The sequence below is a fragment of the Tamandua tetradactyla genome, chromosome 9 (genome assembly GCF_023851605.1).
Source record: "Tamandua tetradactyla isolate mTamTet1 chromosome 9, mTamTet1.pri, whole genome shotgun sequence".
Lineage (NCBI taxonomy): Eukaryota > Metazoa > Chordata > Mammalia > Pilosa > Myrmecophagidae > Tamandua > Tamandua tetradactyla.
In genome coordinates, this window is record NC_135335.1 from 117,678,262 (window position 1) to 117,704,122 (window position 25,861).

The following is a 25,861-nucleotide window of genomic DNA, read 5'->3' on the forward strand; positions in this document are numbered from 1 at the left end:
ATTAATATCTGGTGATGTGTATATTTATGACAAAATCAGGCTCCTTTGGAAGGCTGTATATACTGGTACAGCCTACTAGCTCCATAATAGGGTTGACACATTCAAATAACATTTTCATTTCAACTGATTCAGTTGACTGAAGATGTAACTTCACATGCAAATGGGAAAAGAGGAGAGGAAGAAAAGAGAATGTCACTGGGGAACAGGGGTGCATTTTTCAATTTATCAGAATAAAGATTTGAAACAATACTTTCTTCTCTATAAGAGAAAAAAGACCCAAGATATAAGGAGCTTATCACTCACCCCACCTCTAGGTATGTATTTAAATATTTCATATTATTTGCCTATAGAGTAATTTTGTTTAATGGATAACCCTAACATTTAAATGCCCTGGAGGAACGAAAGTTACTGCAAGACGTTATGGTAAATACCATAATAGGTATTTACCGAGACAGTTTGAATTATGAGTGGCAAACAAAGTTACTCTTTTTACATAAAACACACCCCTTTGCACTAGAAATATGCGTGTTATTCATTGGAGAAACAGAACCAACAGGAGAGATAGGTAAATATGAGATTTATTAGGTGTCTCATGCAACCATGGGAATGGAAGAGTCTAAAATCTATACAGCAGGCTATGAAGCTGTGGCTCCAATGAAGCATCTGGAGGAACTCCACAGGACAGTCTCGCTGGCTGAAGAGGCAGTGAAAGAGTCTCTCGCCTCACTTAAAAGCTGTCACCTGATTGGATTATCTCATTGTGGAGCCATGCCTTTGTTGATCACAGATGTAATCAGCTGCAGATGCAGTCAACTGACTTATGATTTAATCAGCTAGACATGAAATATCCTTGAGGCAATGGTTAGACCAGTGCTTGCTTGACAAGACGACTGGACATAATCATTTGGCCAAGTTGACACCAGAACCTAACCATCACAGTTCACCCCTTGTCAAGTTGGCAGTTATACACATCACCTTGAAACATGCTTAATTCCCAAGTAGAACACAATAGCAGACATATGTTTCACCTAACAATACTCAACTGTTCTAGGTACAACTAGAAACACACTATGTCTCTCAAGAATAGGGTGAAAGGAGAGGAAAATGGTGGTTTAGTAAGGTACGTGTGTCTTAGTTCCTCCTCCAAAGCAACTACTAGGTGAACAGAAACAGTGCAGAACAGCTCCCGGGGCTACAGCAGGGAATGGACACACAGCGTACCCCAGTCTGGACTGGCTAGTCTGACTGCGAGACTCGGCTGCGGTGAGATCCCCGAGCGGTGCGCAATTTCCCAAGCAGCGGCAGCTGTGGCGGCCGAAACTTCTCCCTCCCTCCTTCCCGGGCCGGCTGAGAGTCTCGGAGAGGCAAGTTTCCCAAGCCGAGGCGGCCAGCACCCCTCTTTTGCGGGCGGCTTCCTGGTCCGGCTACAAGTCTAGGATCAGAGGGCTACCCAAGCCGCGGTGGCCCTGCCCCCGCGGGCGGCTTCCTGGTCCGGTGGGGAATTCCCCAGGCCGCGGTGGCCAGTGACCGACACCCCTTCCCCGCGGGCGACTTCCTGGTCCGGTGGCGAATTCCCCGGGCCCGCTGCAGCCGGCGAGCAGCCACAGCGTCCCCTCAAGCCGCGGCGGCTGACGCCCTCACCACGTGTGGCCCCCCGAACCAACGGAGAAAATTGGATCGGAAAACCCCAGGCCGCAGAGATCGGTGACTGGGGGGATCCCTTCCAAACACGTGAGACAAACGTGTGCCACGAGCGCCACCTACTGGGCAGGATAAGAAAAACAGAACCCAGAGATTTCACAGAAAAATCTTACAACCTTGTTGGGTCCGACACCCAGGGAAATCTGACTAAATGCCCAGATGCCAGCAGAAGATAACGGTCCATGCTCAGAAGATTGAGAATATGGCCCAGTCAAAGGAACAAACCAATAGTTCAAATGAGATACAAGAGCTGAGACAACTAATGCTGAATATACGAACAGAAATGGAAAACCTCTTCAAAAATGAAATCGATAAATTGAGGGAGGACATGAAGAAGACATGGGCTGAACATAAAGAAGAAATAGAAAAACTGAAAAAACAAATCACAGAACTTATGGAAGTGAAGGATAAAGTAGAAAAGATGGAAAAAACAATGGATACCTACAATGATAGATTTAAAGAGACAGTAGATAGAATTAGTGATTTGGAGGATGGAACATCTGAATTCCAAAAAGAAACAGAAACTATCGGGAAAAGAATGGAAAAATTTGAGCAGGGGATCAGGGAACTCAAGGACAATATGAACCGCACAAATATACGTGTTGTGGGTGTCCCAGAAGGAGAAGAGAAGGGAAAAGGAGGAGAAAAACTAATGGAAGAAATTATCACTGAAAATTTCCCAACTCTTATGAAAGACCTAAAATTACAGATCCAAGAAGTGCAGCGCACCCCAAAGAGATTAGACCCAAATAGGCATTCTCCAAGACACTTACTAGTTAGAATGTCAGAGGTCAAAGAGAAAGAGAGGATCTTGAAAGCAGCAAGAGAAAAACAATCCATCACATACAAGGGAAACCCAATAAGACTATGTGTAGATTCCTCAGCAGAAACCATGGAAGCTAGAAGACAGTGGGATGATATATTTAAATTACTAAAAGAGAAAAACTGCCAACCAAGACTCCTATATCCAACAAAATTGTCCTTCAAAAATGAGGGAGAAATTAAAACATTCTCAGACAAAAGGTCACTGACAGAATTTGTGACCAAGAGAGCAGCTCTGCAAGAAATACTAAAGGGAGCACTAGAGTCAGATACAAAAAGACAGAAGAGAGAGGTATGGAGAAGAGTGTAGAAAGAAGGAAAATCAGATATGATATATATAATACAAAAGGCAAAATGTTAGAGGAAAATATTATCCAAACAGTAATAACACTAAATGTTAATGGACTGAATTCCCCAATCAAAAGACATAGACTGGCAGAATGGATTAAAAAACAGGATCCTTCTATATGCTGTCTACAAGAAACACATCTTAGACCCAAAGATAAACATAGGTTGAAAGTGAAAGGTTGGGAAAAGATATTTCATGCAAATAACAACCAGAAAAGAGCAGGAGTGGCTATACTAATATCCAACAAATTAGACTTCAAATGTAAAACAGTTAAAAGAGACAAAGAAGGACACTATATACTAATAAAAGGAACAATTAAACAAGAAGACATAACAATCATAAATATTTACACACCGCACCAGAATGCCCCAAAATACGTGAGGAATACACTGCAAACACTGAAAAGGGAAATAGACTCATATACCATAATAGTTGGAGACTTCAATTCACCATTCTCATCAATGGACAGAACATCTAGACAGAGGATCAATAAAGAAATAGAGAATCTGAATATTACTATAAATGAGCTAGACTTAACAGACATTTATAGGACATTACATCCTACAACAGCAGGATACACCTTTTTCTCAAGTGCTCATGGATCATTCTCAAAGATAGACCATATGCTGGGTCACAAAGCAAGTCTTAATAAATTTAAAAAGATTGAAATCATACACAACACTTTCTCGGATCATAAAGGAATAAAGTTGGAAATCAATAATAGGCGGAGTGCCAGAAAATTCACAAATACGTGGAGGCTCAACAACACACTCCTAAACAACGAGTGGGTCAAAGAAGAAATTGCTAGAGAAATTAGCAAATACCTCGAGGCGAATGAAAATGAAAACATAACATATCAGAACTTATGGGATGCAGCAAAGGCAGTGCTAAGAGGGAAATTTATTGCCCTAAATGCCTATATCAGAAAAGAAGAAAAGGCAAAAATGCAGGAATTAACTGTCCACTTGGAAGAACTGGAGAAAGAACAGCAAACTAATCCCAAAGCAAGCAAAAGGAAAGAAATAACAAAGATTAGAGCAGAAATAAATGAAATTGAAAACATGAAAACAATAGAGAAAATCAATAAGGCCAGAAGTTGGTTCTATGAGAAAATCAATAAGATTGATGGGCCCTTAGCAAGATTGACAAAAAGAAGAAGAGAGAGGATGCAAATAAATAAGATCAGAAATGGAAGAGGAGACATAACTACTGACCGCACAGAAATAAAGGAGGTAATAGCAGGATACTATGAACAACTTTACGCTAATAAATACAACAATTTAGAGGAAATGGATGGGTTCCTGGAAAGACATGAACAACCAACTTTGACTCAAGAAGACATAGATGACCTCAACAAACCAATCACAAGTAAAGAAATTGAATTAGTCATTCAAAAGCTTCCTAAAAAGAAAAGTCCAGGACCAGACGGCTTCACATGTGAATTCTATCAAACATTCCAGAAAGAATTAGTACCAACTCTCCTCAAACTCTTCAAAAAAATCAAAGCGGAGGGAAAACTACCTAATTCATTCTATGAAGCCAACATCACCCTCATACCAAAACCAGGCAAAGATATTACAAAAAAAGAAAACTACGGGCCAATCTCTCTAATGAATATAGATGCAAAAATCCTCAATAAAATTCTAGCAAATCGTATCCAACAACACATTAAAAGAATTATACATCATGACCAAGTAGGATTCATCCCAGGTATGCAAGGATGGTTCAACATAAGAAACTCAATTAATGTAATACACCATACCAACAAATCAAAGCAGAAAAATCACATGATCATCTCAATTGATGCAGAGAAGGCATTTGACAAGATTCAACATCCTTTCCTGTTGAAAACACTTCAAAGGACAGGAATACAAGGGAACTTCCTTAAAATGATAGAGGGAATATATGAAAAACCCACAGCTAATATCATCCTCAATGGGGAAAAATTGAAAACTTTCCCCTTAAGATCAGGAACAAGACAAGGATGTCCACTATCACCACTATTATTCAACATTGTGTTGGAGGTTCTAGCCAGAGCAATTAGACAAGAAAAAGAAATACAAGGCATCAAAATTGGAAAGGAAGAAGTAAAACTATCATTGTTTGCAGACGATATGATACTATACGTCGAAAACCCGGAAAAATCCACAACAAAACTACTAGAGCTAATAAATGAGTACAGCAAAGTAGCAGGTTACAAGATCAACATTCAAAAATCTGCAGCATTTCTATACACTAGCAATGAACAAGCGGAGGGGGAAATCAAGAAACGAATCCCATTTACAATTGCAACTAAAAGAATAAAATACCTAGGAATAAATTTAACTAAAGAGACAAAAAACCTATATAAAGAAAACTACAAAAAACTGCTAAAAGAAATCACAGAAGACCTAAATAGATGGAAGGGCATACCGTGTTCATGGATTGGAAGACTAAATATAGTTAAGATGTCAATCCTACCTAAATTGATTTACAGATTCAATGCAATACCAATCAAAATCCCAACAACTTATTTTTCAGAAATAGAAAAACCAATAAGCAAATTTATCTGGAAGGGCAGAGTGCCCCGAATTGCTAAAAACATCTTGAGGAAAAAAAACGAAGCTGGAGGTCTTGCACTACCTGACTTTAAGGCATATTATGAAGCCACAGTGGTCAAAACAGCACGGTATTGGCATAAAGATAGATATATCGACCAATGGAATCGAATAGAGTGCTCAGATATAGACCCTCTCATCTATGGACATTTGATCTTTGATAAGGCAGTCAAGCCAACTCACCTGGGACAGAACAGTCTCTTCAATAAATGGTGCCTAGAGAACTGGATATCCATATGCAAAAGAATGAAAGAAGACCCATATCTCACACCCTATACAAAAGTTAACTCAAAATGGATCAAAGATCTAAGCATTAGGTCTAAGACCATAAAACAGTTAGAGGAAAATGTTGGGAGATATCTTATGAATCTTACAATTGGAGGCAGTTTTATGGACCTTAAACCTAAAGCAAGAGCACTGAAGAAGGAAATAAATAAATGGGAACTCCTCAAAATTAAACACTTTTGTGCATCAAAGAACTTCATCAAGAAAGTAGAAAGACAGCCTACACAATGGGAAACAATATTTGGAAATGACATATCAGATAAAGGTCTAGTATCCAGAATTTATAAAGAGATTGTTCAACTCAACAACAAAAAGACAGCCAACCCAATTACAAAATGGGAAAAAGACTTGAATAGACACCTCTCAGAGGAGGAAATACAAATGGCCAAAAGGCACATGAAGAGATGCTCAATGTCCCTGGCCATTAGAGAAATGCAAATCAAAACCACAATGAGATATCATCTCACACCCACCAGAATGGCCATTATCAACAAAACAGAAAATGACAAGTGCTGGAGAGGATGCGGTGAAAGAGGCACACTTATCCACTGTTGGTGGGAATGTCAAATGGTGCAACCACTGTGGAAGGCAGTTTGGCACTTCCTCAAAAAGCTGAATATAGAATTGCCATATGACCCAGCAATACCATTGCTGGGAATCTACTCAAAGGACTTAAGGGCAAAGACACAAATGGACATTTGCACACCAATGTTTATAGCAGCATTATTTACAATTGCAAAGAGATGGAAACAGCCAAAATGTCCATCAACAGACGAGTGGCTAAACAAACTGTGGTATATACATATGATGGAATATTATGCGGCTTTAAGACAGGATAAAATTATGAAGCATGTAATAACATGGATGGACCTAGAGAACATTATGCTGAGTGAGTCTAGCCAAAAACTAAAAGACAAATACTGTATGGTCCCAATGATGTGAATCGACATTCGAGAATAAACTTGGAATATGTCATTGGTAACAGAGTTCAGCAGGAGTTAGAAACAGGGTAAGATAATGGGTAATTGGAGCTGATGGGATACAGACTGTGCAACAGGACTAGATACAAAAACTCAAAAATGGACAGCACAATAATACCTAATTGTAAAGTAATCATGTTAAAACACTGAATAAAGCTGCATCCGATCTATAGGTTTTGTTTTGTTTTGTTTTGTTCTTACTATTATTACTTTTATTTTTTTCTCTATATTAACATTCTATATCTTTTTCGGTTGTGTTGCTAGTTCTTCTAAACCGATGCAAATGTACTAAGAAACGATGCTCATGCATCTATGTGATGATGTTAAGAATTACTGATTGCATATGTAAAATGGTATGATTTCTAAAAAAAAAAAAAAAAAAAAAGATGTAATGAAGCGGTTGGAGGGAACTGCCTGAAAATGTAGAGCTGTGTTCCAGTAGCCATGTTTCTTGATGATGATTGTATAATGATATAGCTTTCACAATGTGACTGTGTGATTGTGAAAACCTGTGTCTGATGCTCCTTTTATCTACCTTGTCAACAGATGAGTAGAACATATGGAATAAAAATAAATAATAGGGAGAACAAATGCTAAAATAAATTTAGTTTAAATGCTAGTGATCAATGAAAGCGAGGGGTAAGCGGTATGGTAGGTACATTCTTTTTTTTTTCTTTCCTGTGTTCATTTTATTTCTTTTTCTATTGTCTTTTTATTTCTTTTTCTGAATTAATGCAAATGTTCTAAGAAATGATGAATATGCAACTAAGTGATGATATTGTGATTTACTGATTATGTATGTTGTTTCTTTATTTTTTTAATTAATAAATAAATTTTAAAAAAAAGAATAGGGTGAAAGTCCTTAGTTAACATTCACTCTTAACCTTCAGATCCTATGACTTAAATATTATAACATGAACAATATAACTTATGTCATATGATAAGAGAAAAACAAGATATTTGCTTATGTAGAAATGCAAACACACTCATAACAAAACAGGGAGGAAATATTCACACAATCCCAGTCCTCATTTCTGTAACTGGTCCCATGTTCATAGTTCACATTTATCACTACCTTCTCCTACCACCCATTCCATGTTCCCTTTACCCTCAGCTGGCCATGGTTCTTTGTCAAATGGGATGACCCCGACCTTCATTCCTGAAGTTTCTCAGTGATTGGTAGTCCTGCCTGGATTGGGTTGTGGCAGTTTTCCTTCGACTTTAATCACAGGGAATGGTAGTAATAAGAGATGCCCTAGAGGATCTCCTGTATTCCAGGAAAGCTCTTCTTTACTTCTATCGTGTAGTTGCAGTCCTATTCCCCCCTTGATGGTCAGGATCAATCACTCCAGACAGAACAGTAATCCCTTTTCATGCTTGTTGATTCGGTGGCATGAGAAGGCCAGGTGGCAATCTTAGTTTTCAGTTCAATGGAATCATTGTTGTGTCTCCTGGAAGGAGCACTCCTGCTTTTGAAACTAAAACCTGTAGACCAGCAGAGCCTAAGGGTTGAGGGACAGGAAGCAAAAGTTTTGCTTTTTGTGGATCACTAGGGGTGATAGTGAGTGGTGCCACTCCCATTTCCACCCTTTGATTCCTGGACCCGTAAATCCTGGCTATGGGAGAAACAGCACCATAGGGTGGACACTGATTCAGAGCATATACAGCCTTCTGGAGAAATTGCCCCAGCCCTGCAAGGTATTTCCACCTAGCTGGCACCATAATTGGGTCTTTGAAAGGCCATTCCACCATTCTATCAATCCAATTGCCTCTGGATGATGGAGAACATGTTAAGACCAGAGAATTCCATGAGCATGTGCCCATTCCCGCACTTCATTTGCTGTGAAGTGTGTTCCCTGATCAGAAGCAATGCTATGTTGAATACCATGACAGTGGATAAGGCATTCCATACTTCCACATATGGTAGTTTTTGCAGAAGCACTGAGTGCAGGGAATGCAAGCCCATATCTGGGGTATGTGTCTATTCCAGTTAGAAAAAAATCATTGCCCCTTCCATGATGAAAGTGATCCAATGTAATCAACCTGCCACCAGGTAGCAGGCTGATCACCTTGGGGAATGGTGCCCTATCAGGGACTGAATGTATGTTTCTGCTGCTGGCAGATTGGGAGCTCAGCAGTGACCATAGCGAGGTTGGCCTTGGTGAGTGGAAGTCCATGTTGCTGAGCCCATGCATAACTTCCATTCCTATCACCATGCCCATTTTGTTCATGAGCCCATTGGGCAATGGCAGGAGTGGCTGGGAAAGGGGGATGACTTGTATCCACAGGATGGGTCATCTTATCCACCTGATTATTAAAACCTTCCTCTGCTGAAGTCACCTTCTGGTGAGCATTCATCCAAATGTGACACAAATGTCTTCAAGTTCTTTGTCCTCTTAGAAAGGTCTATCCACATACCTCTACCCCAGGCCTTTGTCACCAACTTTCCAATTATCCAATTAGCCATCAACCAAACCATTAGCAACAGCCCATGAGTCAGTATACAGACACAACTCTTGCTAGTTCTCCTTCCAAGTAAAATGAACAACCAGGTGCACTACTCGATGTTCCCCCTACTGGGAGGATTTCTCTCACTACTGTCCTTTAAGGACACCTCAAAACAGAGTTGTAGAGCTGCCAGCTGTCCACTTCTGGGTGGTTCCTGCATTTTGTACAGAACTATCTGTAACCCAGGCCTGAGTTTTCTCTTTCTTGGTCACATGACTGTGAGAAATTCTCCAAGAAGCCATAGCTCTGGTCTAGGAAAGAGAAAGCGATGTGGCAGGAGTAAGGGCCATGGACATTAGGGCCACTTCCTCTTGTAACTTACTTGTGCCTTCAGGATCTGCTCCAGCCCTATTTGTATATACCATTTCCATTTTGTGATGGAGTGCTGCTGTGCACACCCAATTTTATGGCTTGGTGGGTCAGACAACACTCAGTTCCTGATAGGTAACTCAGGTCTCATGGTAACTCGGTGGTCCGTAGTTAAGTGTTCAATCTCTACTAAGGCCCAGTAGCAGGCTAAAAGCTTTTTCTCAAAATGAGAATAGTTATCTGCAACAAATGGTAAGGCTTTGCTCCAAAATATTAATGGTCTTCATTGTGATTCTCCTACAGGGGCCTGTCAAAGGCTCCAGACAGCATCCCTATTTGCCACTGACACTTCCAACACCATTGGATCTGCTGGATCATAAGCTTCAAGTGGCAGAGCAGCTTGTCCAGCAGTCTGGAACTGTCACAGAGCCTCCTCTTATTCAGGTCCCCACTCAAAACTAGCAGCTTTAGGGTATTGAAAATCGATGTTCATTCATATTTTAAAACTTCAACTTCTGTGTGACACTAAAGTAAAAAAATTTTTATTTGGTACAAAATTTATATTTTGACTAGTACACTCCCTAATAGAACTTATATGGACAGGTTACTCAAGCACCATAAATGCATGGAACCTTGAATAGGGCATGAAATTTTGTAGGTTTGTCCAGTGTGATACACCAGTAATTCCTAGAGTGATCTGAACAGTGAATAAAGAAGTACTTGCAAAGTCCCCTTGGGGGAGTGGCAGGAAAGGGGGAAAATTCAACTTCCCCATTTGAAAAATTCCTGATATTCTCACAAGCAGTGGGGGCAACCAAATCAATAGGCCAAACCCTCAATCTTGGGGTTTGTGCCTATAAAACTTATCCCTGCAAAGGATAGGCTATGCCTACTTAAAATTAGGCCTAAGGGTCACCCCCAGATAACCTCTTTTGTTGCTCAGATGTGGCCTATCTCTCTCTCAGCCAACATGGCAAGCAAACTCACTGCCCTCCCCCTCTCTACATGAGGCATGACTCCCAGGAGTGTAAACCTCCCTGGCAATGTGGGACAGAAATCCTAGAATGAGCTGGGACTCAGCATCAAGGATTGAGAAAACCATCTTGACTGAAAAGGGGAAGAGAGAAATGAGACAAAATAAAGTGTCAGTGGCTGAGAGATTTCAAACAGAGTTGAGAGGTTCTCCTGGATGTTGTTCTTACTCATTATCCCCTTTTTAGGCTAAGGTGTATTGGAGAGGTTAGAGGGAAGTGCCTGAAACTGTAGAGCTGTGTTCCAGTAGCCATGTTTCTTGAAGATGAATGTATATTGATATAGCTTTTGCAATGTGACTGTGTGATTGTGAAAACCTTGTGTCTTTTGCTCCTTTTATCAATTGTATGGATAGATGAGTAAAATATGTGGATTAAAAATAAATAATAGTGGGAACAAATGTTTAAAAAAATAATAGATGGGTACATGGGGGAAAATGTACCTATTGCAAACTATGGACTATGGTTAACAGTAATATTTTAATATTCTTTCATTAACAGTTAGCAAATGCACCACACCAATACTATGGGTCAATGGGAGGGGGGAGGATAAGGGGTATTGGAGGATTTGGGTTTTATTTCTTATTTTTATTTCCTTTCTGGAGTAATGAAAATGTTCCAAAATTGATCATGGGGATGTATGCACAACTTCGTGATGATACCGTGAGCAATGATTGTATAATTTCAGATGGTTTGTATGGTGTGTGAGTGTATCTCAATAAAACTGTATTAGAAAAAACTAACAGCTTTTCTGGTCACTCAGTAAATGGGCTGGAACAGCACATCCAAATGAGGAATATTTTGTCCCAAAAATCCAAAGAGGCCTACTAAGCATTGCACCTCTTTTTGGTTGTGGGAGGGGCCAGATGCAACAGCTTATCCTTCACCTTAGAAGGGATATCTCGACATGCTCCACACCACTGGACACCTAGAAATTTCACTGAGGTGGAAGGCCCCTGTATTTTTGTTGGATTTATCTCTCATCACCTGACCTGCAAATGCCTTACCAATAAGTCTAGAGTAGTTGCTACTTCTTGCTCAGTAGGTCCAATCAGGATGATATCATCAATTTAACTGACCAGTGTGATGTCTTGTGGAAGGGAGAAAAGATCAAGGTCCCTGCAGGCAAGATAGGGCTGGAGAATTGATATACCCCTGAGGCAGGACAGTGAAAGTATTCTGCTGGTCTTGCCAGCTAAATGCAAACTGTTTCTGGTGGTCCTTACTAAAAGCTATTGAGAAAAAAATATTTTCCAAATCAATAACTGCATACCAGGTACCAGGTGATGTGCTGATTTGCTCAAGCAATGATACCACATCTGGGACAGCAACTGCAATTGGGGTAACCACCTGGTTAAGTTTAGGATAAACTATTGTTTCTTCAAAGACCTATCTGCTTTCTGCACAGACCAAATAGGAGAGTTGAATGGGGATGCGGAGTGAATCACCAGCCCTGCATCCTTCAAGTCCTTAAGAGTGGCACTGGGCAGGCCACAGTGGCTCAGTGGCAGAGTTCTTGCCTGCCATGCCAGAGACCCAGGTTCGATTCCCGGTGCCTGCCCATGTTAAAAATAAAAGAATGGCACTAATCTCAGAGGTCTCTCCAGGAAGACAGTATCGCTTTTGATTCACTATTTTGCTAGTTAGGGGCAGTTCTAGTGGCTTCCACTTGGTCTTTCCTACCATAATAGCCCTCACTTCATGAGTCAGAGAACCAGTGTGGGAATTCTGCTAGTTGCTGAGTATGTCAATTCCAAGTATGCATTCTATAACTGGGGAAATGACCAGAGAATGGGTCCAGGGACCTAATGGACCCACTGTGAGACGGACCTGAGCTACAACCCCATCAATCTCCTGACCTCCATAAGCCCCTACTTTGATTGGTGGACCAAAGTGATGCTTGGGTCTCTTGGAATTAGTGTCACTTCTGATCCAGTGTCTAATAACCCCAAAAATTTCAGAAAATTTCCCTTTCCCCAGTGCACAGCCACCCTAGTAAAAGGCTGTAGGTCTCCTTGGGGAAGGCTGGGAGGAAGGTTAACAGTATAAATTTTGGGCAGTGTAAAAGAGTCCCCCAAAGTTACCTGGCCCTCCCTTCATTCAAGGGGATCTGGGTCTGTAAACTGTCTCCAGAGAAGTGAGGGCAGTTTCCCCAAGGGAGGTGGTTACAGGGTTAGCAGGCAGTGAAGGGCTAATCTCATTAGGTGGAGGTTGGATGGCAGACTTCTCTGAGGATACTGGAGGCTGGGAAGCTGTTTACTCAAGGCAGGCTGGAGGTTGGGAAGCTCTTTTCTTAGGTCAGTTCCTTACAGATCTATTTAGCAAAGGCTCAGCAGACTCCAGGGATCCTGTCTTCCATTGCCATCATTATCAACCCATATAGCACCATCCCGTGCTTCAGGATCCCATTTTTTTTCCAAATAAAAGCCCTTACTTTAACAACACACACCTGCAAGTTTGAGATTTTTAGTTTATATTGTAAATCAGCTACTTGCACAACGAGGCTTCATGTCTGGTTTTCAGAGATCTCGTGTCTGCAATCTCAGAAAATAAAATTTTCTTTTAGGGCACACATGGAAACTTTTACATCATTCATACAGTGCTGAAGTTTCACATTTGAAGCCTTCAGCTCATCCCTTTCCCTCATCACTGTATTGAGCCTATCTAAGAACAACCAGCCAACATCATTATACCTCTTAATTCTCAAAACTCCGTAAAAGTGTCAAAACCATTATCACCCAGAGATTTGATTCATATAAATGTATAATTAGCAGAATTTAATGGTGATATTTTGAGTATCTCTTTTGCCAAATCACCCCATAAAGTGTCAGTGTCATCTTGATTATTGGATACAGAGTCATTAGTGCCTCTGAGTCTATTCAGAGTAGAAAACCAGTCATGAAAAACCATTTTTAAGATTCTGTTTCTCAAGAACCACTCCTGGTAACAAGTTGTATTAGTCAGGATTCTCTAGAGAAACAGAACCAACAGGAGATATCTGTAAATATGAGATTTATAAAGGTGCCTCATGCAATTGTGGGAATGAGAGTCCAAAATCCAGAGGGCAGGCTGTGAAGCTGGCAGCTCTGATGAAGGGTCTAAATGAACCCCACAGGAGAGCTGGCTGAAGAAGCAGTGAAAGAGTTTCTCTTCTTCCTTAAAATCCTCCAATTGATTGAATCATCTCATTGTTGAGGATGTGCCTTAGTTAATCACAGATGTAATCAGCCACAGATGCAATCAACTGACCTATGACTTAATATACCAAGACTTCCAGTTTATCAATCAATCACGAAATATCCTTGCAGCAATGTTTAGGCCAGTGCTTGCCTGACCAGACAACTGGACATAATCATTTGGCCAATTTGACATGAGAACCTAACCATCACATTATATATAGTAACAGAATAAAAATTTTTTTTAAATCCATGGAGCTATATGTTAATTGTTAAAATATTTGTATCTTTATATTTTCCTGAAATAAGGAAAATATTTAGTAACATAAGTCATTACTATAACAATGCAGATATTTGTAAGAACTTTCTACTCAATATTTTGAGAACATTCACAGTTTTGACAGCTGATCAAATAGTATAAGTTACTGTTTAATACGTAGAGTTTAAGAAATTTGTTACCTGAATATGTAGATATTTTTCTTGCTGCCCCAATTTTAAATTGGTTTATGAAAATTACCATGCAAACACAGGCTTTACAATGATTGTACGGTTACTTTATTTAAATATGCCTATAGTTAAGCTAACAAAGATATCCATTTTTGGTGGTTCTAAGTGTATTGTTTGTTTTCTTAAATTAAAAAAAATAAAGAATAAGGAAGCCAGCAAATAAACAAAGAAACAAAATCCATGAAACTACACTACACAGTGAACCCTAAGTTAAACCATGTACCTTAATTAAAAGTACAATTATACAAATATGCTAACATCAATTGTAACAAATATTCCACACCAAGGCAAGGTATTACTAATAGGGTGGTATATGTATTTTATGTATCATTGTTCTGTAAACACACAACTTCTCTATAAAGAAAAAAAAACTCAACATAAATAAAAAGAACTCTTGGGGAACAAAAAAGAGCAGGATTCAGAAACCTACAACCTCCAGATGAGTTCCAAGGCTAGATGAGTCCTGAAACCCAGAGGGGCCAACCTCTCCAGAGCATCAACTAGTTCCATCCCCCTACCCTATATTATCAACAGCCTCTTCCAAGATGAAAAAGTTAGAATGGGCATAGCCCAAATAACCATAAAGACTGGGACAAAGTTCAAAGGACATGGTGGAGTTACACAAAGAAGATAGCATTTAACAAATTATTATGATTGCTGAATCATTATACTGATATTTCTTTTAGTCTTCAGGGTCTGGGACTAGCTAGAAGTAAAAACCTAAAATTGTGGAATTGTAACTGATGCCAAACTCTGAAATCTGTTCTACAACTAATTGTTGTGATGTGCTTTGAAATTTATTGCTTTTTTCTATATATGTTATTTTTCACCATAAAAAAAGAGTCTATGTTTGAAGAACCCAGAAGATTTTAAAAATAAACAGGACCATGAAAAGGATGTAAAATCAACATAGTATTTACCTCTAGTGAAGAGCCAAGAAATGTAAAAGAAGAAGCACGCAGAGGGACTATTGGGATGCTGATGTTATTCTATATCTTTCCCTGACTGGTGGCTGCAGGATGTCTGCTTTATAAATCTTATTTAAACTGTAAAACAACAAAACAAACACTGAGTGGTGGTGATATGTCAGTGACTGGTTACCTCGGAAACACAGGTATTAACTGTGAGAGGCATATACTGCTCTGGATAAGTGTATTTATATTTAAATTTTTATTGAGCTCTACCCTGAAATTAGTGTACTTTATGCACTTATCATATTGTATCAATAAAATCTTATTTAAAAAACAAAAACTTAATCTATGGTGATAGAAGTGAGAATAGGGGCTGCCTCTGGAAGATGGTTATTATTTTTAAAAAGTTTTTTAAATTAATTTTTAAATTAAAAAAATATGACAAGAAAGACAAACATTCTTAACATTTGATCATTCCATTCTACATATATAATCAGTAATTCACAATATCATCACATAGTTGCATATTCATCATCATGATCATTTCTTTGAATATTTGCATGGAAGATGGTTATTTACTGGGAGAGGACATGAGGGAGACTTCTGGGTGCTCTAACTTGATCTCAGTGTTGGTTACCTGAGTATATACATTTATAAAACTCCATCTAATGAATCCTTGAAAATGAAGCCCCTTTATTGTGCATAAGTTTTACCTCCATTTAAAAAAACTGTATATATATACACACATATATATATATATTTTTTAAGAAAAGTATGTCCCCACTTTAAAACAATCAATATAAACTTTGCAACACAACCTATTCATAAATTTGGAACAGGTTATAGTGATCTAGTTTTCTCTGGAGAACATTTACAAAGTTCTCCACACTTTGCAACTTCTCAATTAATGTGAACTTTTGCAACTCAACATTACAACCATGGCTTTCATGAGTGGTATGTGAAACGCAAGCCTGGGGTGTGAGTATGTGCATGTGTGTGTGTGCACGTGTGTGCATATGTGTGTGCATGTGTGAATGTATGTATTACTTTGAATCAGCCTCACTTCTGAGATGGCAGATTTTAACAATTTTCTTCCCAAATGAGTGTTCCTAAAACAGAAAGGCTGCAAATGAGTGAACCTGAAGATTATGTATGCCCGTTTAAATGCTTTTACTCAAATTTTTTTGTATTAATGACTGAGTTCTCTTTGCTTGTGCATAGGATAGGAGGTGGAGAATGTATGACAGGAAAGGAAAATGCAATTCATTATTAATGTGTGAAAAGCAGCAGCCTGTCCCTATTCAAATCTTGCTCGTGACCAGTAAACCTGACAGTGTTGTTAATATTCAAAGGTACTCTGGGGTCATTGAGAAGGGCAAGTCCAAGTTCAACAGTGGGGCAGAGCTATTCAGAACTATTATCCAGGTATTTGGATGGTGCCCACCATGTGACTTAGCAACCTAGTTGCAGCAGTGTGATGAAAATGGTCTGTTGCTGCTCATGTGGTTAGTGGATATACAGGGTTTTCGTGGAAAATATTAGGATTAAGGGTTTGTAAGGAGAGATTACATATTGCAAAAATGTAATTGTGGGTGGATTATGTCAGCATGCCATATGTCAGTGAGTAACCCTTGGTGAATCACTTTATAGCATAACTGTTTCCCTTTAGGATACACTTTGATTTCTGCCTATTTTCATGATAAGAAATTAGTACTGAATGGTTGCACTTAAAAATTCCTCTTCCTCTTTGTAACATCCAGGTGCTCACCAGCTCACATCTAGGCTAGAATAGCCACCTATCTGCTCATCCTATCTCCATTCTGTGATGCCAGTTCAACATGAATTGAGGGCTCCTGTGTACAAAGCAGAATGCTTTGCTTACCCAACTCATGAGGCTTAACCATGCTTTTCCTCTTTCTTAGAAGTCACTGGTGTGCCATATGCCCATGAACTTTGTTGGAAGGTGTATAGTTGAGTGGTTTTCTCCTCCCACTGTAAGATCCACGTGGGCAAGGCTGATGCCTGGTCTCACTCATCACTGTATCCTGAGTACAGAGGACATAGCAGGACATCAACAAATGTTAGTTGCACAAAGAATAAATCAGTTGAGTGGTTAAGGGTGCTCGCTGTGGAACCAGACTGCCTGGGTCCAAGTCATTGCAATGATTCTAGCAACAAGTTACTTTACCTCCCTGTGCCTCAGGCTTCTTATTGTATGATGGGAATAATTTCACTGATGTCTGAAGGTTGCTGTGAAGATTAAATGAGCTGAAACCTGTAAAGCACAGAGAACAATAATTTAGCACACAGTGAACATTAAAAAATAATTAACAATTATTTTTCTCGCCTTTTCCCTGAAGCCCACCATCATTTTTTCCCCTTCACTGGAGATAAGTGATTCAGTACTATTATTCCCCATGATTTTGGAGGTGACAGCACTTGTAGCTCTATAAACCACCTAAAGATCAGATTGAAGACCCTGTCCTGGCCGATCAAACCTGCTTTGTGGTCTGGGTGCTCTCTCAGAGATGCCTGCCAGAACTGCCCTCTCTCTCCTTCCATGCCCATCAGGATACTATTTGCCCTATCATACTTATTTCTGTCTCCTTTTCATTTGCATTTTTCTCCCCGCACTGTAAGTTCCACGTGAGCAAGGCTGATGCCTGGTCTCACTCATCACTGTATCCTGAGTACAGAGGACGTAACAGGACATCAACAAATGTTAGTTGCACAAAGACTAAATCAACAAAAAGTTAAGCCCGTGATAATCAGTCACAGGTGTGAACCAGCAGGGTTCTATTACATCAAGGAATGGAAGATTGACCCCAGGAGACAAGATGTTTACATTTCTATTTTTGACCCCCAAATTGTCTCCAGATATTATGACTACTTACAATGAGTTAAAGCTAAAGAAAAAATGGTTGAAAAATAGGTTGCCTGTTTTAAAAATCTAATTTCACAATGCATTTTTTTTCTTATCAAAGAGACAGGAAGTACAATGTCTTTTAACCTGATATTTAGCATCTAACTTCAAAATGAGCACAGACTTTGTTTTTTGCATGGGTAAAGTCTGGGAATTGAACCCAGGTCTCCAGCACAGCAGGTGAGAATTCTGCCACTGAGCCACTGTTGCCCGCCTGAGCAGACTTTTTAAATGCAATTTTATTGAGATATATTCACACAGCATAGAAACCATCTGAAGTATTTACATTGACTGGCTCACGGTATCACCATATAGTGAGCACAACCTTTTAAACCTCTCTATTCACCAATCACATACAGCAATTTTTCCATGAAAGTTTTAAAAATTGATTTTAATTTACAAACATTTAAAAATTCCCCCTTCCTCTATCCCCCTCATAACCTCCAGTCTATTTTTTGTCTCTGCAATTATGCTATTTCTGGATATCTCTTACAAGGAACATCATACTATATTTGTTCTTATACATCTTGCTTTATTTCCCTTGGTATTATGTCTTCATGGTTTTAACATTTTTCAGCATATCTCTGAGCTCCATCCCAATTAATATTGCATTGTGTGTATGTACCATGCTTTCTTTATCCATTTGTCTTTTAATAGACACTTGGGTTGTTTTTACCTTTTGGCTATTGTGAATAATATTGCTATGAACATTGTTATACAACTATCTGTATCTGTTTGAGAAAAAGCTGTTGAATCATATGGTTATTTTATTTTGTAATAAGAAAACTTATTTTTAAAAAATTAAAAACAGGGTGGGCCACCGTGACTCAGCAGGCAAGAATGCTTGCCTGCCATGCCATAGGACCCAGATTCAATTTCCAGTGCCTGCCCATGTAAAAAATAAAAAAATAAAAAAAAAATCTTTAGCTCTTGTGAGCCTTATAAAGAATTGAGAATTGCAACTGAGATGCTTGATCTTTACTGCCCCTTTCCTTTGTCAGCTCCCTGTCTCAGAACCTTCATATCTCTTAAGAATACCAGCTTAACAAAAAAAGAATACCAGCTTGCAAATGGGTTTCATATTTTCTCCTATCACTCAAGTTGGGTAGGTAATTTCACCTTCTCACTTGGTTGAGCTAAGTGACCTGAAGTTGAGCTGATCACCCATGGCCATATCCTGGAGTCAGGAATTACATTTGAGAATGGTTCTATCACATTTGAAAAGTATTGAGATACCTGAGAGAAGATAATAGCATCTGTTCAATTCTTTTTTTTTTCTTTTCTCTTTGATTTAGTTTTGCACTTGGCTAAATCTATCAGTTTGTCATCAGAAGACTCGTGAAAATAGACTCCAGGTAATAATCTCAGCTAGATTATCTTCAGAAGCAAATAATCATAATGATGGTGGAGTTTTTGTAGGTGAGCAGATAAAACTACTAGCTGGCCTTGCTAGATTAGTTAGGGACAATAGGTCACACAAAAAAATCAAGCAACAAAAGCCAAGACTCTCTTCAGATCTGCAACTGTGTTTTCTTGTACTTCATTCCCAGACCTGCTGCTGGGCCTCTCCACTTCTGCACATGGGTGTCCAAAAATGAGTGGGAAATGGATGGGAGAAGTTTTACAGGTATTTTTTTGGCTTGTAGCCAGGAGAGGGTGCTCCAGTGAATCATTCCAAGATCTTCTAGTACAGAAGATTCTGAAGAAAATATAGTATGTATTGAATAGAAATATGGTGAGATATGGGGATGAAATTTAGAGTACATTATGAGAGCACTTTCAGAGATATTGATAGAATGGAAATGTGGGTACCAATAGTGAATAAGAGAATATGAAAATTAAGCTATCACAAGTAAATATTTAGGGCCAGGGCATTAACAATTAAAATAAATCACCCAATTCTCCTTCTCATGCTCACCTCCCATGTAGACTTCAGTAACACTATTTTATGGGAGGATTGCAGGTGACAGTTATTTTCTGAGTCAATCTAAATATTTGCTTTCATGCTGTAACCTTTGCCTTGTTTGCTATCTAGTTTAACAAGACCTTAGACTGAAGAGGAGATTCAAGAATTTTGAGTTTTGTTATAGTCACAAGAATATTATGAATTAGTGAAACATAATGCTAACAAAAGAGACCCTTTCAAAATAGCAACAACACAAATATTGGTTCTATCTAGTAATTTTACAGAAAACTGTTTTTATTTAATGATGTCATTATAATTATTCAAGCATATTCCAAACAAAAGGAGGGAAAGCTATTGAAAAATTCTAACAAAATAAGTTAATGAGCCCTTTAAATAATATGAATAGATGAACAACTTTTAAATTTCTGGGGTTTATAAAACTATAAAGTAGTTTCTAAAAAGGACATTAAAACATATACTTGGAAATCATATGTATGATTTTATATAAATATATATATTTAGTTAATTCAACTTAATTGAGAGAAAAGTGGTATGTTTTTTCCTTATCAAAAAGCAGAAGTGGACAGAGAATAAATATTTCATTAAATCTTTGCCTTGGGGACCCTGAGACATGGGAAAAGGCATGTAAAATGTTTATTTTTGTTTCCCTTTTTAAACCAAACTTTGTTATTTTGCCACATTGGAAGTCTGCCCTTTCTTTTCTGAGGAGCGAGAAAGGAGGAAGTTGGAGAGCACGGCCCAGAGCTTCAAAAGGTCTTGGAGGGGTGTTATTTCCTTTACTGCCCAAGTTTTGTTTAATATTTATTTATTTTTCTTTATTTTTATTAGAGAAGTTGTAGGTTTACAGGAAGATCATGCAGAAAATACTGAGTTTGCATATATCCCCTCTACTGTTAACCTTTTGCATTAGTGTGGAATATTTGTTACAATTGATGAAAGAATATTATTAAAATTGTACTATTAACTATAGTCCGTAGTTTACATTAGGGTTCCCTCTTTATGTTATACAGTCCAGTGATTTTTCTAGTAATATATGTACAACCTAAAAAATCCTGTTAAACCGCATTCAAATACATGATTTATTTAACCACATTCAAATACATGATTTATTGATGTTAACTATGTTTGCAATGATGTACAATTCTCACCGTCCATTACCAAATTTTCCTGTCACCCTAAACAGAAACTCTGCACAATTTCAGCATTAACTCTCCATTCCCTAACCTCACCCTGGCCTCTGGTCATCTTATATTCTAGTTTCTGACACTATGAATTTACTTACTTTAATTACTTCATATCAGTAAGATCATACAATATTTGCCCTTTGTGTCTGACTTATTTCATTCAACATGATGTCTTCAAGGTTCAACCATGTAGTCATATGTATCAGAACTTCATTAAATTTTGATAGCTGAATAATATTCCATTTATATATATACTACACTAAACAAAATCCATTCATTGGTTAATAGCTGGATCCTTGGGTCGCTTCCATCTTTGGGCAATTGTGGATAATGCCACTATGAACTCTGCTATGAATATCTGTCTAAGTTTGGGCTTTCAATTCTTTGGGCTATATACTTAGAAGTAGAATTGACAGGTATGTAGTTAGGTTCAGGTGTCAACTTGGCCAGGTGATGATGCCCCATTGTTCTGTTTCTGTTGCCTTTAAATCATCAGTATGTGAAATTCATCTATGGTTGACCACAGTTGCAGTAAACTAAGGAGAGTGCCTTCCACAATGAGTGAGGTTTAACTTAGGAAACCAAAAGAAAAGAAGTCAGAAGAGAGCTCAGCAGTTCAGCATACCTCATCCCAGCACTCACAGCTCAGCCCAGAAATTTGGAGGTGCAGAAAGGAATCACTCCGAATAAGATATTGGAACCCAGAAGTCAGGGAAGAAGACCTTCAAACATTGCCATTGTGCCTTCCCATGCAACAGAGAGCCTCAGATGAAAGTTAGCTATCTTTCCTCTGAAGAACTCTAAATTTTTAACTAAATAAACCCCCTTATTAAAAGTGGATCCATCTCTGGTGTGTTGCATTACTAGTAACTTTGGCAGACTAAAACAACAGGTCATATGTTAACTCTACACTTAACTTTCTTAACTTTTTGAGGAACCACCAAACTCATTTACACAGGTATTGCCCCACTGTACATTGCCACCAACAATGCATACTCATACACTTTATCTTTCCACATCCTCTTCAACACTTGTAAGTTTCTGTTTTTTAAGTAGTAGCCATTCCAATGTGTGTAAAATGGTATCTCACGGTAGTTTTTTTTTTTATTCAACATAACAATATACAAACACAAACATTCTTACCATATGATCATTCCATTCTTGATGTATAATCAATGACTCACAATATCATCACATAATTGTATATTCATCATCATGATCATTTCTTAGAACATTTGCATCAATTCAGAAAAAGAAATAAAAAGAAAACAGAAAAAAATTCATGCATACCATACCCCTTACCCCTCCCTTTCATTGATCACTAGCATTTTAATCTACTAATTTTAACAAATGTTAAAATTTATTTTAACATTTGTTCCCCTTATTATTTATTTATTTTTAATCCATATGTTTATCTCATGGTAGTTTTGACTTGCATTTGCCTAATGGAAAACTATATCAAGCATCTTTTCATATGTTTTTTAACCATTTATAATCTTTGGAGAAATGCCTATTCAAGTGTTGTGCACATTTTAAAATTGCATTGTTTGAATATTTGTTTTTGTGTTGTAGGATTTCTATATATATTCTGGTTAATTAAATCCTTATTGAATATATGCTTTCCAAATATTTTCTTCCATTGTATACATCGATCTTTTACTTTCATGAAAAAAAGTCCTTTGATACACAAGAGTTTTAATTTTGATGAGGTCCCCTTTATTTTTTCTTTTGCTGCTAGCACTTTGGGTGTAAAGTCTAAGAAATTATTGCCTGACAAAAAGCCCTGAAAATTCTTCTCTATGTTTTTGTCTAGAAAATAGACAAAACAGCTTGAAACTGCTGTGTAGCCCAGAAAAGCCATGCTCTTTAATCCTCATTCAATATTGTTAGGCTGGATCTTTTTGTTTAAGTTGTTTCCATGGAGATGTGACCTACTCAATTGTAGGTGAGACCTGTTGATTAGGTGATTTCCACGGAGATGTGTCTCTATCTGTATTAGTTTGTTAAATGAGGCTGGAATGGAACATCTTTTATGAAAAGGGAATTTAATAAGTTATAAGTTTACAGTTTTAAGCCTATAAAAATGTCTAAACTAAGGCATCCAGAAAAAGATACCTTAATTCAAGGAAAGCCAATGGGTCTGGAATACCTCTGTCAGCTGGGAAGTCTCCTGGCAGGCATCTGCTGGTCCCTTGCTCCTGGGTCCCATTGTCTTCTGCCTCTGTTCCTCTAGGGGTTCCTCACTTGGCTTCTCCAGGGCTGTCTTTCATATCTTGGTTTCCTTTGGCTCTCTCCAAGTTCTGGCTTAACATCTCATGGCAACATTTGCCGGGGTCCAAGTATCTCCAAGCTTCTGTGTCTCTGTTCTCTGAAGCAACTGTTCTCCAAGCATCTATATCTGTTCTTTTTGTCAGCTCTGGCTCACTCCAAAATATTGTCTGTCTTAAAGAATTCCAGTAAACTAATCAAACCCCATCTGGGATAGGTGTAGTCACATCTCCATCTAATCAAATGTTACATCACAGTTGGGTGTGCCACATCTCCATGAAGATAATCTAATCAAAAGCTTCTACCTACAAAACTGAATCAGGATTAAAAGAAATAGCTGCCCCCACAAGATAGGATCAGGATTAAAACATGGCTTTTCTGGGGTATATAATAGCTTCAAACCAGCACAGCACCCATTCAAAGTGGAGTTGCTTACAGTGGTCTTTCAAGAGGGAACCATTTGGGAAAAGCTTTAGAGAAAAGCACAGAGCCAACAGAGCCCACACGGCCAGAGACCTTTGGAGATGAAGAAGGAAAACATCCCCAAGGAAACAAGAAGCTGAGAGAGAAAGCTAACAGATTTTGCCATATGCCTTCCCAAGTGACAGAGGTATTCCAGATGGCATCAGCCTTTCCTGAATGAAAGTAATCTCTTTGTTGGTGCCTTAATTTAGACATTTTCATGGTCTTAGAGCTATAAACTTGCAACTTCATAAATTTCCTTTTTAAAAGCTATTCCATTCTGGTATATTGCATTCCAGTGTCTTAGCAAATTAAGATAAGTATCAATTTTTTATTTTTTAAGTTTTTATCCATTTTGTTTCATTTTTTGTATATGGTAGGGGTCCATGTTCATTCTTTTTCATATGGAGATTCAGTTTTCTCAGCACCATTTGTGAAGAGATTATCCCCTTTGAGTGAACTTGATACCCTTTTCAAAAATCAGTTGGCCAGAGTTGTGAGGGTTTATTTCTGAACTTTCATTTGGAATTCATTTACTCTATATATTTGTCTTTATGCTATTTTGATTACTGTGACTTTGCAATGTGTTTTAAGATCAGGCGATGTGGCTCCTTCAACTTTGTTCTTTTTTTTTTTTTTTTCAAAATGGCTTTGGCTATTCAGGAGCACCTTACACTTCCATATACATTTGATGACTGGATTTTTCATTTCTGCCAAGAAGCTGTGGGGATTTTGATTGGGATTGTGTTGAATCTGTAAATCATTTGGGTAACATTGACTTCTTAACAATATTTAATCTTTCCAATCCATGAACATGGAATGCTCTCTCATTTATTTAGGACTTCTTGATTTCTTTAAGCAATGTTTTTCACTTTTCTGCACACATTCTTTTATCTCCTTTGTTAAATTTCTTCCTAGATATTTAAGCTTTTATTTGCTATTGTAAATAGAATTTTTCACCTGATTTATTCTACAGATTGTTCATTACTAACATATAGAAATACCACAGATTTTTGCCTTTTAATTTGTAACTACATTCCACTATGGTCAAATAGTGATTTCAATATTTTGAATTTATTAAGACTCGTTCTGTAACATAACATATGGGCTATCATGGAGAATTATTCCTGAGCACTAGGGAAGAATGTGTATTCTGCTGCTGATGGGTGAAATGTTCAATACATGTCTAATTGGTTTAGAGTATCATTCAATCTTTATTCTATTTTCCTTAGTGATCTTCCATGTAAATACCCTCTATTATTGAAAGGGCTTTATTGAAGTCTCCTTCCATTAAAAAAAAAATTAATATATATACATACACACAACCTAAAAAGCAATTTCATTCCCACATGTACAATCCATCCAACATGCATAATCAGTGACTTTCAGTATAATTACAGAGTTGTGCTTTCATTACCACAATCAATTTTAGAACATCATCATTGCTCCTGAAAGAAAAATCCTTTACCTCTTGTATCTCCCTATTATTTTCACTGGCATTCTTCATTTCTTTATTTTGCTTTGTTCCACTGTCTACTGTCCTTTCCTTTCAGTCTCAAGAACTCCTTTTACCATTACTTATATCTTAGGTCAAGTACCTCCCTCAAAGTTTGCTTATCTAGGAATGTCTTAGTCTTTCCCTCATATTTGAAAGAAAACCTTGCAGGTTATACAGTTTTGGGTTGGTAGTTGTTTTTTCTAGCACTTTAAATATTTCATCCCATTGTGTAGTTTCCTCCACTTCCATTGTTTCTGATAAAAATGAACACAATCTTATTGGGATTCTCATGTACACAACTCATTGCTTTTCTCTTGCAGTTTTCAGAACTCTCCTTGAAATTAGTCAGCTTGATTTCTATGTGCTTGGATGTGGTTCTCCTTGAGTTTATCCTGTTTGGGTTTCTTGAGCTTCTTGAAGGTA

The 25,861-nt window shown here is 38.1% G+C and overlaps 1 long non-coding RNA gene across 1 annotated transcript in view; it reads right to left on the minus strand.

Annotated features, from left to right (window-relative positions):
- LOC143647412 (uncharacterized) overlaps positions 1 to 25,861 on the minus strand; it is a 93,890-nt gene that overhangs the window by 20,232 nt on the left and 47,797 nt on the right. The window contains exons 3-4 of the long non-coding RNA XR_013158041.1: positions 17,365 to 17,451; positions 17,059 to 17,221 (exon numbers count right to left, since the gene is read on the minus strand). This is a non-coding gene — a long non-coding RNA (uncharacterized LOC143647412). The remainder of the gene's footprint in view (positions 1 to 17,058; positions 17,222 to 17,364; positions 17,452 to 25,861) is intronic.